We start from the raw sequence: 10,905 nt of genomic DNA on the forward strand, positions 1-10,905 counted from the left end.
TTTTTTTTTTAAAGATTTATTTATTTATGCATATAGAACCAGGGCATAGGCCAGAGGTGCAGGGGCAGTGAGAGGACTCCCCAGAGACAGAGTGGGGAGCAGATCGACAAAGTACACTGCTGAAGGAAGCTGTGGATGGGTCAGGAGAGATCTGCCACGTGATGTGGGTCCCCTCCGGGGCGGGGAGTCACAGAAGATCATACTTTCATTGAGTGGCTGTGGTAGCTTGCAGTGCTGCGCTTTAACCCGCTGTGCCACTAGGGAGGGCCCCAGGAACCAAGTTTTATGAGTGAAAGAAACTCTCTGGCATGGTGGTGTGATGTGCCTCATGCATCTGTCATTTGAACTTCCGGGTCCTGGAGGATGGGCCCTTTCCCAAGTCTCCTCTTGTGTAATCTTGACATCATAGCCCAGTGCTGGGCACTCTGGCTTTGCAAGCCCCTGGCAGACCTGAGCACCCCTGGAGAGACCCCAGGCTGGCCCTATTCAGGTCTGTGACTTCCAGCACGAAGGTGCAGGAGGCTCTGTGACTCAGCTGGTGACTTCCAGTGTACAGTGGCAGAAACTGGGGTTTTGGCAGGTGCTGCGGTGGCCCCAGGCCACACTGCTAATTGAACCCAGCTTCCTGACACTGAGCCCCTTCATGGTGTGGCTCCACATGGCCACGGAGGACACATTGCCTGCAACCAGCCTGCACCTTGCTCAGAAAACTGCAGCTGTGCCCGACCGGGTACGGGCGAGGGGCTCTTGCCTTTACACTGCTGATGAGCCCATTTCATCCATGCATGGACCAAGCGGAGTAGGTTGTTACCATCTGGATTCGGCCAGAGAGTGGACAGGTTAAGCGATAGGGTGGAAGTCGCTCACCAGGTTGTGACCGAGCTGGGATCAGCACTGTAGCCTGGGACTCTACCCAGGGTTCCCTGCCCCCGGGTCTGGTGGGACTGTCACTGGGGCCTGTGTTCGGCAGCTGGTGCTGTTTCTCAGGTTTCTGAGGCAGGTCAGAGCCTGAATCTCAGCCAGTCCAGCCTGTAGGCTGAGGGGGCCTGTTTGTGGTTTGCATGGGGTGATGGCATTGGGGAAGACAGGAGTGGGTTGGGGGTGCTCACTTGGAAGGGCTTGAGTATCTCTGGGACCAGATTCAAAGGCAAAAGCCCCGATGGGCAATATTGCCAGACACAGGATAATAGCAGAGCGGGGAGGGACGCGTGTTGGGGAGTGAAGGTTCTGAAGCTGCCTCTGAAGCTGCATCGTGCGTACACATTCTCCTCCGTGTGGAGCAGCCACCCGGACACACGCACTCATGGACTGGCATTCAGCAACTTTCCAAATGTGAATCACCGTATAAAATTAAAGCCACATTGAAGGGCTTTTAAGGCATAGCCTATTTATCCAGCAGGTCTTTATGAAGCCTTCACCGATTTATAATCTAGACAGTAACTCTCCACATTGCTGAGTGCTGGTGTTAACCCTTCGTGAGGAGAAAGACATTTCTCCTGGGCCGAGTGGGCCTCTGTTACCCGGCTCCCAAGACAAAGGAGGCTCTGGGGTTGCTGCTGGCTCAAGGGGCCATTGGGCCTCTGGCAGGCCAGGGGAGCTGCCTGCCACCTCCCTTTGCCCCAATAACCTACTGCCTCTCCTCCTGCTCTGGGAACCCCTGCCGGCTTGGAGCTGAGGTGCTGGGAACATTTATTCACTCAACATTTACCCAGAGCCTACTCTGCCCACAGAGGACCGCCTTTAAAATGTCCTGGGCAGGCCTGGGCTTCCCAGTCCTGTGTGTGAGCTATGGGTGCCCTGAAGGCGTTGTCCATACCTTGTAGGGGGTTGAAGACTCAGCCCACACCCCCGTTCCCAGGAGGACCCCAGGTCTCCGAAGATTTCCAATTAAGTCTGTTCTAGGGAGGAAAATCCTTTCTAGATTCTGATACTTGGGTTAATGTGAGCAACTTTCTCTGCCGTCTCCTTCTGGAGAATGACTCAGGCCTTAGGGGGTGTTTCTTCCACTTCTGTTGGGGAGCATTTGTGTTAATTGTCTGCCATCTCAGTTACATAACCAGTCTTTGTCAGCGGTTTTCCGTGGGGACCTTATGTGAAGTAGGGTTTGCTGTTCGTAAGCGTTGCTGATGGGTGCTCTGGAAAGCCCATGGCACTGTAGCTGTGCTCTGTTCCATGGGGTTCTGCATGACCTTGGGGGCTGACCCAAACTCCAGGAGCATTGCGGTGAGCCCAGCTGCCCTCTGGCACTGAGCCAGGCCCCCTAAAGGATGTTCAATGGAGGAAACACGGAGTCCATGTGCAGAGGTTAAGGCCTGGCACACCATCATCTGTGGCCATGCTGGACAGGAAGGTTTACTGGAGGGGCAGAGTGTGGGAGAAAGAACTCTCCTGCTGGACATGCACACGTGAGACAGAGCCTGGGACACTCTTGTTAAATGTACCAAAATTCAAACCTCATTAACGGAAATCTCATTAATGGTAGTGACAGCTGCTAATATTAATTGGGTGTTATTTAGGCATTTTACATGTGTTATCTTATTTAATCCTATTAGCAATCCTATGAGGATAGGACTTCCCCCCCTCCAATTTATAAGCATGGAAACTGAGGCTAATGGCTTAATGGCTTGGAATATATCAGTGGTGGTAGAGGGTGGGATTTGAACTGATGTCTCCTGCCTATTGCTGTTAAGAATGTTCCCATTTACAAAGACATGGGACTTCCTATACATCCAGTGCTGAAACACAGGTGAAGTTTGCACTGGAGAAGCTCAGTCTGATGGGGAGGACTCACTGGCGCACAGACATGGGCACAGCCCAGGGGTGAGTGTCCAGGTAGTTGGGGGGGTGCACTGAGCTCAGCTTGGGGAGACACCAGGAGGTGGCATGCCAGTGACCGGAGGATAGCAAAGGGTCAGGGTGGCTTATGGCCCTGGGGTGCTTGAGGCAAGTCTGGATGATGGGCAAGAGATGTCAGTCAAGGGAGGGGGAGAGGCAGGTGCCCAGAGAGACGAGAGTCACTGCTGCCTCTGAGCACCTTGAGGGTTCGGTGTGGCCAGATGAGATGGGCCCAGCCCAGCAGGAGGCTGTGTGTCTGGGGAAGTCTCATACGCATGGTGGAAAGGGCTAAGTTCATGGACTTCAATGACTTGCTGAGGCTCTTCTCTGTTATCCATAAATGCCTTGTTTTTCTAATCTTTAAAACTCAGTGCGGCCCCTTTGGTATTAATGGCATAAGTTTCACCCTGTATCAAGCAGCTGCAAACTGCTGAACTCAGCTGTATACTCTGGGCATCTATAACCTGTATTTCTTTGTAGGTCCTCCCCCACCCTATACCCCAGCCTTACAAGGGATGCACCACTAAACTTGTAACCTGTGACCCTCTGTTCCTTTTGTCCCCCACAGTGACACTGAACAATCCTAATCCTAAATTGGATGTCTGGGGGACTGTCAAATTAGATTCTGCATTTAGGGTGTCCTGCTCAGCTTCCATGTCCCTTATGTCCTCCTATAAAACCACAGATAATAGCTGTGAACAAAAAACAATCAGGCACACAATGGCCACAAATACTATCATCAGAGGAATGGCTGGAGGAAGATGGTAAATTTAGATATAATACTCACCACACTTAACACCCTATGAGCTTTTGTCTCAAGCTCCTACAGCTGGAATTTATTAACAGCTCCACCTGTGTTCTTGAATGTCCCTAGGTCTCCTCCCCTCTCCCTCCCTCCCTTCCGTCCTTCATCCTTCTTTTTCCCTCCATTTTCTTCTGGCAGCCACTAATCCGTTCATCTGTTCTCTGTATTCATGAGCTTCTATATTTCTTAAGTCCCACATAGAAGTAAGATGACACAGTATTTGTCTTTCCGTTTATCTTATTTTAAGTCGCATATGACAGATTTCATTTTTTATGACTGAATAATATCCCATTATGTGTATACAGCACATCTTCTTTATTATTTATCCATCAATGGATGGATGGATACAAACAACACTTAGGTGGTTTCCTTGTCTTTTATACAATATTTAGTTTTTAAGTTTATATAGCATTTTTATATTTTAATTTATATTTCATATACTTAAATCATAAGCATTTCACTCATTTAAAACAACTTATTAGTTATCAAATTAGTTAATTTTATTAATTACTCAAATTTATAATATATTTCCAAGTTAAAAAAATGACTCATGACTGAACACCATAAGCAAATTTAAAAGACAAATGACAACTTGAGAAAAGTGTTTGCAACTCATTTCACAAAGAGCTGTTCTGCTGATGTAGAGAGAATTAGAAATCAAGAGGATCCACAGGCCAAGAAAAGGGGCAGAGGACATGAATACCAAGTTCCCCAAAGAGAAAGGTACATGGGCCTTCACTCCTTGAATAGCTGGGCCTGTTCACAAGAATGGAAATTGAAACTACCCTGAAAGTTGTCATCTCTCACCGCTCAGATCTGGCAAAATTTTAAATCTTAACCAAAGAGTGGTGGCAAAATCATGGAGGAGAAGTGATCGCTGCCATTGCTGGCAGAGTGTAAAGTGGATTCGCTGTAAGGACGGAGGCTGGCCACGTGCACCAACATCGCAAGTGCATTTCCCCTCCGCTCCCCTGATGCCACTTCGGGAATCTGTCCTACAGCTTCACCTGCACCAGCAGAGAACCACAGCACACAGAGTCACTCTTTACAGCACTGCTTATAATAGCGAAAGACTGGCCACAACCCAACACTTGGCAACGGGGGACTGGATGAATAAATTATGGTGCAGCCATAATTGTTGGGGGGAAGAAAGACGCAGCTCCCTGTGTGGAGATGTAGAAAGCGACAGGGTATTTTTGTGATGTGAAAAGAAAAAAAAAAAAAACAAACCCAAAAAGCAACAACTAGGTTTGGAGCATACAGACATTATCTCTTTTGCGAGTGAAAAGGCAGAAGTAAGAATATATATTCATTTGCGCTTGCATTTGCAAAAGACACATTGGAAAGATAAACAAGTAATGGCTCAAAGGATTATCTGCAGTGGGGATAGGAGGTGGGAGCAAGGCTTCTGGGGCACATCTTTTTATTTAGTTTGGGCTTTTGTTGAATACAGATCTATTACCTGGCCTGGCCTGGCAGTTTGCATGTGCTAATTCAGGCCGATCACAGGATGCATATGGTTTGCTTATTAAAATAAACCCAGATCTCAGGCTCTGTCTGTGGAGACTTCTGAGTGTGCATTTCCCTGGGAACCCAGGTTACCCTTCAAGGGGGGAGTTGGGCTGAGCGCTGAAGCTCGCTCGTGACCACAGCAGTTACTCAGAAGGCCCATCCCTGTAAAGTCCTGACAGTGCCCCATTCTCAAACTGGAAAACTCAGGTAAAAATATAATGGATGTAGAATTTTCTCCTCTTTGGGACTCTTGCTACGCTCCCCACTGGACTGCTTCTGTCCCACGGAGACACACCATGCAGTTTGATGCCGGCCCCATTTCCCAGGAACTCTACGGGTTCCAAGTAATAGCCCTACCCAGCTCCCTAACCCCAAGATCTCTCTCCCACACCAGATCTTGATCAGGTAAAACTGATGGAAGACCCCAACCCCGGCTCTTATAGAGGAGTTAGTGTGAGAGGGGTCCTGAATGCTCACCTGAAGGTCACTGACAAGGTCATCTTCCCTTCCCTTTCTAGAGAGCTCCTGTTTTTCCTTGGGTGCGTGTCCCTGCCTGGCGGGCTTGCTTCTGCCATCTCACCCCTTGTTAGCTGTGGATCTAGGCACAAAGTCCCTTTCCTTTGGGGGATTTTATTGCTAATTTCTGTAGGGGAGCAGTAACCCACGCATTACTCATGGAGAGGCACAGACACAGGAAATAAGACTGTGGTCTTTCTCTGGAAAGTCTGTCTCCGGAATGCTGTCTGGAAGTCAGGCAGAGGTTTTTCGGCCCCTTTGGTCTGCTGAGAACCTGCCAGGAGGGCTGGGCCAGGAGCCTGCAGCTGGGGCTCTCAGCCCACAGTCCTGGCAGGACCCTGATGGGGCTGACTGCCTGGCGCTTTGCTTTCTCTTTGCTATTTTGTTGTTGTTTATTGGTATCAAGATGGAGATGTCTCTTTCCTGTTTCTCTTTGAAGTCCCCACAGACTAATGAGAGCTTGTCTTGGAAAAACTTGGGGTTTTTGATACGTTGTTAACATTGAGGAATTGTGAGCCAAAAACTAGATTTGCCAAACCCTAGTATGGAAAGTATTGGGCAGGAGGTGTTGAAATGGGGGACTGCTGTGGGTCCCCTCCAGAGCCTGCATTCATTCCTGCCTATACCGCCCCGCACTGGGCCTCTCTCCAGGGAGAAGAGAGCCGCCCCTGAGAGGCAGCTTTCTCAGCCTCGCTCTAGAGGACAGGGCAGCTCTGGGGGGACTTTCTCGCGTGGTAGCACCGGACAGCGAGACCTGCATTGCCAAAACAACGGGTGGATCACAGGGGAATAAAGGAGAAGCCGGTGGGGGTGTGGGGAGGCTTTGGTGGCCTGGGTGTTGAGCAAAACTCCCAGGAGGACAGAGGTAGGTGTCCTCTCCAGGGTGCCACACTCACCTTCCCTGGTATTCGGGGAAGAGTGGGCTGGGTGGACCTCCACAGTGAGGAGTGGCCTCCCAGAGGCAAGTGGTTGTCTCTGGGGTTACGTCCATCCCACATAGAGCCCTGAGCACTGCTGTCCTGGAGGGAACGACACTTCTTGGCCCCTTTCTGTCCTATTCCTCTCCAAATCATCATCCTGTACCTCACTTCTGAAAATCAGCCAAAATCTCATTACAGATGATCAACATACTGGGTGTACGTGTGAATGTGTTTGAACACTGTTTTTGGAAGGTAGCCGGCACTAGGAGTCCAGAATCCTGAATTTAGGCTGCCATTAATTAGCTCTGTGACCTGGAGTGATTCATCATGCCCCCACCCACCTACTTTGTAAAGGAAGATAAGACTAGCTGCCCTCTCTGCTTCAGGCAGACGCTGCTGGGGGGGGGGGCGGCGGTGCAGGACGTTATCTGTGTACTTACCAATGCTAATAAGAACGCCAAAGGAGCACTCCGGCCTGACCAGCATGTCCAGGGACACAGGTCTTGCTTGCTCCATTGGGCTGGCTGGGACTGATCAGGAGCCAGGCTTTCCTCTACATCCTCTAGGGAGCCCTTCTCTGAGTGCTTCCTGAGTCCCTCAGATCCAGTGGCCTCTGTTCTGAGACTTGTCTCAGAGAAGTCCCTGGGGGAACAGGAGCTGCTTCCCCAAGAGCCTGGAGTCACTCCTCCCTGCCCTTGGCTCTTGGTGTGTGGCTGAGCTCAGGGGTGGAAGGACCAGGTTCGGTGTCACCACTAGGACCTCTCAGAGGTGAGGGTACATGTAAGCTGCCCTCCCCAGGCCCATTCTGTGAGCCCACTCTCCTCGGACACACCCTCCTACACCACTTGTGTATGAGCCCAGGCCCAGGGTAACAGGGTCTATTCTGAGAAGCTTTACTCTGTGTGTAGGGTCCTTCCAGAGATAGTGGGCTATTATGGTTTGTTCTGGAAGGCAGAGTGAAGGAGGATACACAACGCAGCAACTGTTTAGCACCGACTCTATGCCAGGGTGTAAGTTTTAAAAGTCACCTGATCTCCCCCGCCCTCCATCTGTAGGATGCTTACTTCCCATGTTGCATTTTAATGACTCACCAGGTAATGAAGTCAGCAAGTGATGCTAGAACCCAAGTCTGAATACTCTCTGATTCTGTTTCTCCCAGGGATGCTGTGGTGGGGTATCTGGGGCTGGCTTGGGGAGCATGTGAGCAGGCATCCCCTCAGGTCATCCTGGCCTGGGTGCAGCAGCCAGAGTCATACCCCTGAACACGGGACAACCTGGTTTCTCTGCTCTGAGGGTCATTGTGTGTGTGGGTAGAGGGTGAGACAGGGGAGGGCATCTCCTCTTACCCCTGTATTGAGTTTAGTTACCAGCTGCCCTTCAAAGTCTCTGAAGGTGATACAATGGGGAGAGAAACTGGTTTTCAGTCTTTTCTGCTGTAACTCACTGTAACGCCAGTCAGAGCCTTGCCTGTCCATCTGAACTGTTCATGGCAAGTTCTCTTCTGCCCAGGCACTGATCCTCCCCCGCCCCCCACTCCATGTCCTGCTAGCTGGAAGGAGTAGGAGGGGGTAGCGATCACATGCTTTTCTCCCTGACCTCTGCAAAGAAAGGAGCTAGTGTCCTCCTGGGCCATGGAACAGATGGAAACAAAAAGCTCCGTGACCTTGAGCTGCTCTCATTTTCTGCTCTTGGACCTCTGTTTTTCCATCTTTAAAATGGACTTGATCACATTCACCTGCCTTCATGGAGCCGATTGAGGAAAGAGCGGAGGGTGAGCCCAGCAGCCTTGCGGGGAGTAGCCCCAAATTAGCATCACTCACTCTCTCTGTACCTTGCCCTCCTGTGTCAGTGTGAGAACTGGGGGTCCCTGGCGCTGCCCATGGGGTGGGGGTTAGAGTTCGCCGCAGACCCTCTCCAGGACAGGGCACCCCAGCACTGCGCAGTCTGTCACACAGCCTGTGTGTCTCCTGCACGCCCCTCCCTTGTGCAGACCTATAAATTGCCTGGGCTGAATTCTGCACACACCTCAGTGGAAGGGGAATTATTTGCCAGATATACGGTGTCTGTGAGAAGAGCCTCTTATGAGTCAGTGTTCAAATATGTTACCGGCTCAATAAACAGAGGTTTGTTGTAAATTAAGGGAAGGAAGCGAGGTGCCTGCCACAGTCCTTGTTCATCTACTGTTTTCTATTAGCAGCACTTTCCCCGTAAGTAGTGCATAATTCCCTGGGAGCTGCTGGGCAGGCAGCTTGGAAGGGGGGATGTAATTACATTGCAGTTGTTAGGTAGTTAGAGCCACACAATAAGGTCAAGAGAGACAGGGCAGCCCCTGGGGGCTCCCATGGCCTCCCCAGACAGGGACATGGGTTGCTTCACATTCTTTGGGCAAAATAGGGCTACAGGGGTTGTTGAAGGGAGGAGCAGCCTGGGCAGGATTAGGTGCAAATCTGGAAAACACACTGCCCACTCCTGGGACTGGGGGGAGGTGAGGTTGGTGGGACACTGTGTTGGCTGACTGACAGGCTGCCGGCAAAGGCTTGGTACTGGGGCTGCCAGTGAATGAGGCCACAGCGTGCTGGGGCGAGGGCTAAGGTGAGCAGAGCTGTGGGCTGAGGGGAAGCTGTGCATGGAACGGAAGTGGAAGCCGCGCAGAGGGAAGTCTCCAGTGAGCAGGCTGAAGGGCCAGTCTTACCCCTGGAGGCATCTTCTGGCACATTTCACTCCCCACTTCTTTGCAGGCAGGCCCTGTGCCACCCACACTCCAGAGTCCGAGCCAATCCTGCCTGAGACAGGAAGGACTTGGAATTCCAGCCACCTACCCCTGCCCCCAGCTTCACTGGACTCGGCTCCCACCCTGTGGGAACGTCCTGAAATTTACGCCCAGCTGTGACATCAGCTGTCCATGCAGGTTCCATGGATCTGTCACTGTTCCCATCTGTCTCTAGATGTCCATTTATGGGGCGGCACTTGGGGCACCCCTGCCTCCACCAGTTGACCCTTTCAGATAGGACTCTCTTTTCTCAGCTGGGCAAACATTACTCAGAAAGGAGGGATGCTCAGGCAGGACCCACACTCAGTGCCCAAAGGTCCAGCGCTTCGGACATCCTTCCAGCATGGGCTGAGGCTCCAGGTGATGATTTTGTCTCTCCCTAGAGGCGATGGTCAGAGATACCACGCTGTTTGAATGGGGTGGGGAGATCAGCAGAGAGCAAATGGCAATGGATAGTTGACAATCCACAGAATTGCCCACCCTCATGGAGAATGTGGGGGGTCTTAGGACCTTCGGCATCATGTATTTAGCCTTAGTTCATGGATAACTAGCTTCTTAGTGGCAGGGGGCACTCCTTTTTGGGTAGAAGACTTTGCAGTTGACATCCTGGAATATGCTTAGCACATGGCAGGTGCTCAGTATATTTCAGTTGAATGAACGAATGACTGGAGGTAGGGTGATGGAGGTCTAGGAAGGAGTCCATTCAAGGAGCACCAACTCGCGGGCCCACCGTTTCCCTCCCGCCCCCACCCCTCTGCCTCTCTTTGGAGCATGATGGCTTGGGAGGCAAAGATAACAGCAGCAGGGCACACTGGAATAAATGGGAGAGGCTACGTGCGGCCAGACACAGGTCAGACAGGGGGTCTTCAGAGGTGAGCATCTTACCTGCGTAAGGGTTACCTGCGGATAACCCACTCTACTGCCCCGTGTGCACTCCCGGGCTATGGAGCTGCTAGAAGCACACGCAGACGGAAGGAGCTGGGGCTCCTGGCTGGACAAGCAGGGGCAGAGCTGGGAGTTTCAGCTCCAGGCTTCCGAGGACCCCGAGGCCTCCTGCAGTTGGTGTACGAGGAGCAGGGGGCTGAAACCAAAGCCTGTTGCAGGTGGCGCCCCCTGGAGGTAGGTCCTGGCGAGGCGTGAAACACCTGGGAAAATGTAAACAAAATACCCCTGAGGCGGGAGATTGGGGTGAGAAACACTGGGAACTGCAGAAGCAGCTCCGGGACCGAGTTCAGGAGTTAGTGTTTCCGATTCAGAGTTCGGGGTTCAGGGTGTGGGGTTTCAGCATTTTCACATTTTCAGCGATTCCGGGGTCGGAGATTTCTGCCCCCACCCTGCCCATCTTCCAGAAGGTGGTTGCGGGCGCTGAGGGACGCCGAGAGGCTTCCAGCAGCCAACCTCGGAGGCTTTGCCAGCAGCGAGTGCCTGAGACAGCCCCCGGGGTGCTGTGGGCAGCTGGCAGGGGCGGCCACGACCCGGGCGGCCACGACCCGGGTAGCGCCTCCCCGAGCGGCGAGTGAGGCGCCGAGTGCGGTTGTTCGCCCCCC

This window comes from Condylura cristata, unplaced genomic scaffold, assembly GCF_000260355.1.
Source record: "Condylura cristata isolate star-nosed mole 26May11 unplaced genomic scaffold, ConCri1.0 scaffold00018, whole genome shotgun sequence".
NCBI classification, from domain to species: Eukaryota; Metazoa; Chordata; class Mammalia; order Eulipotyphla; family Talpidae; genus Condylura; species Condylura cristata.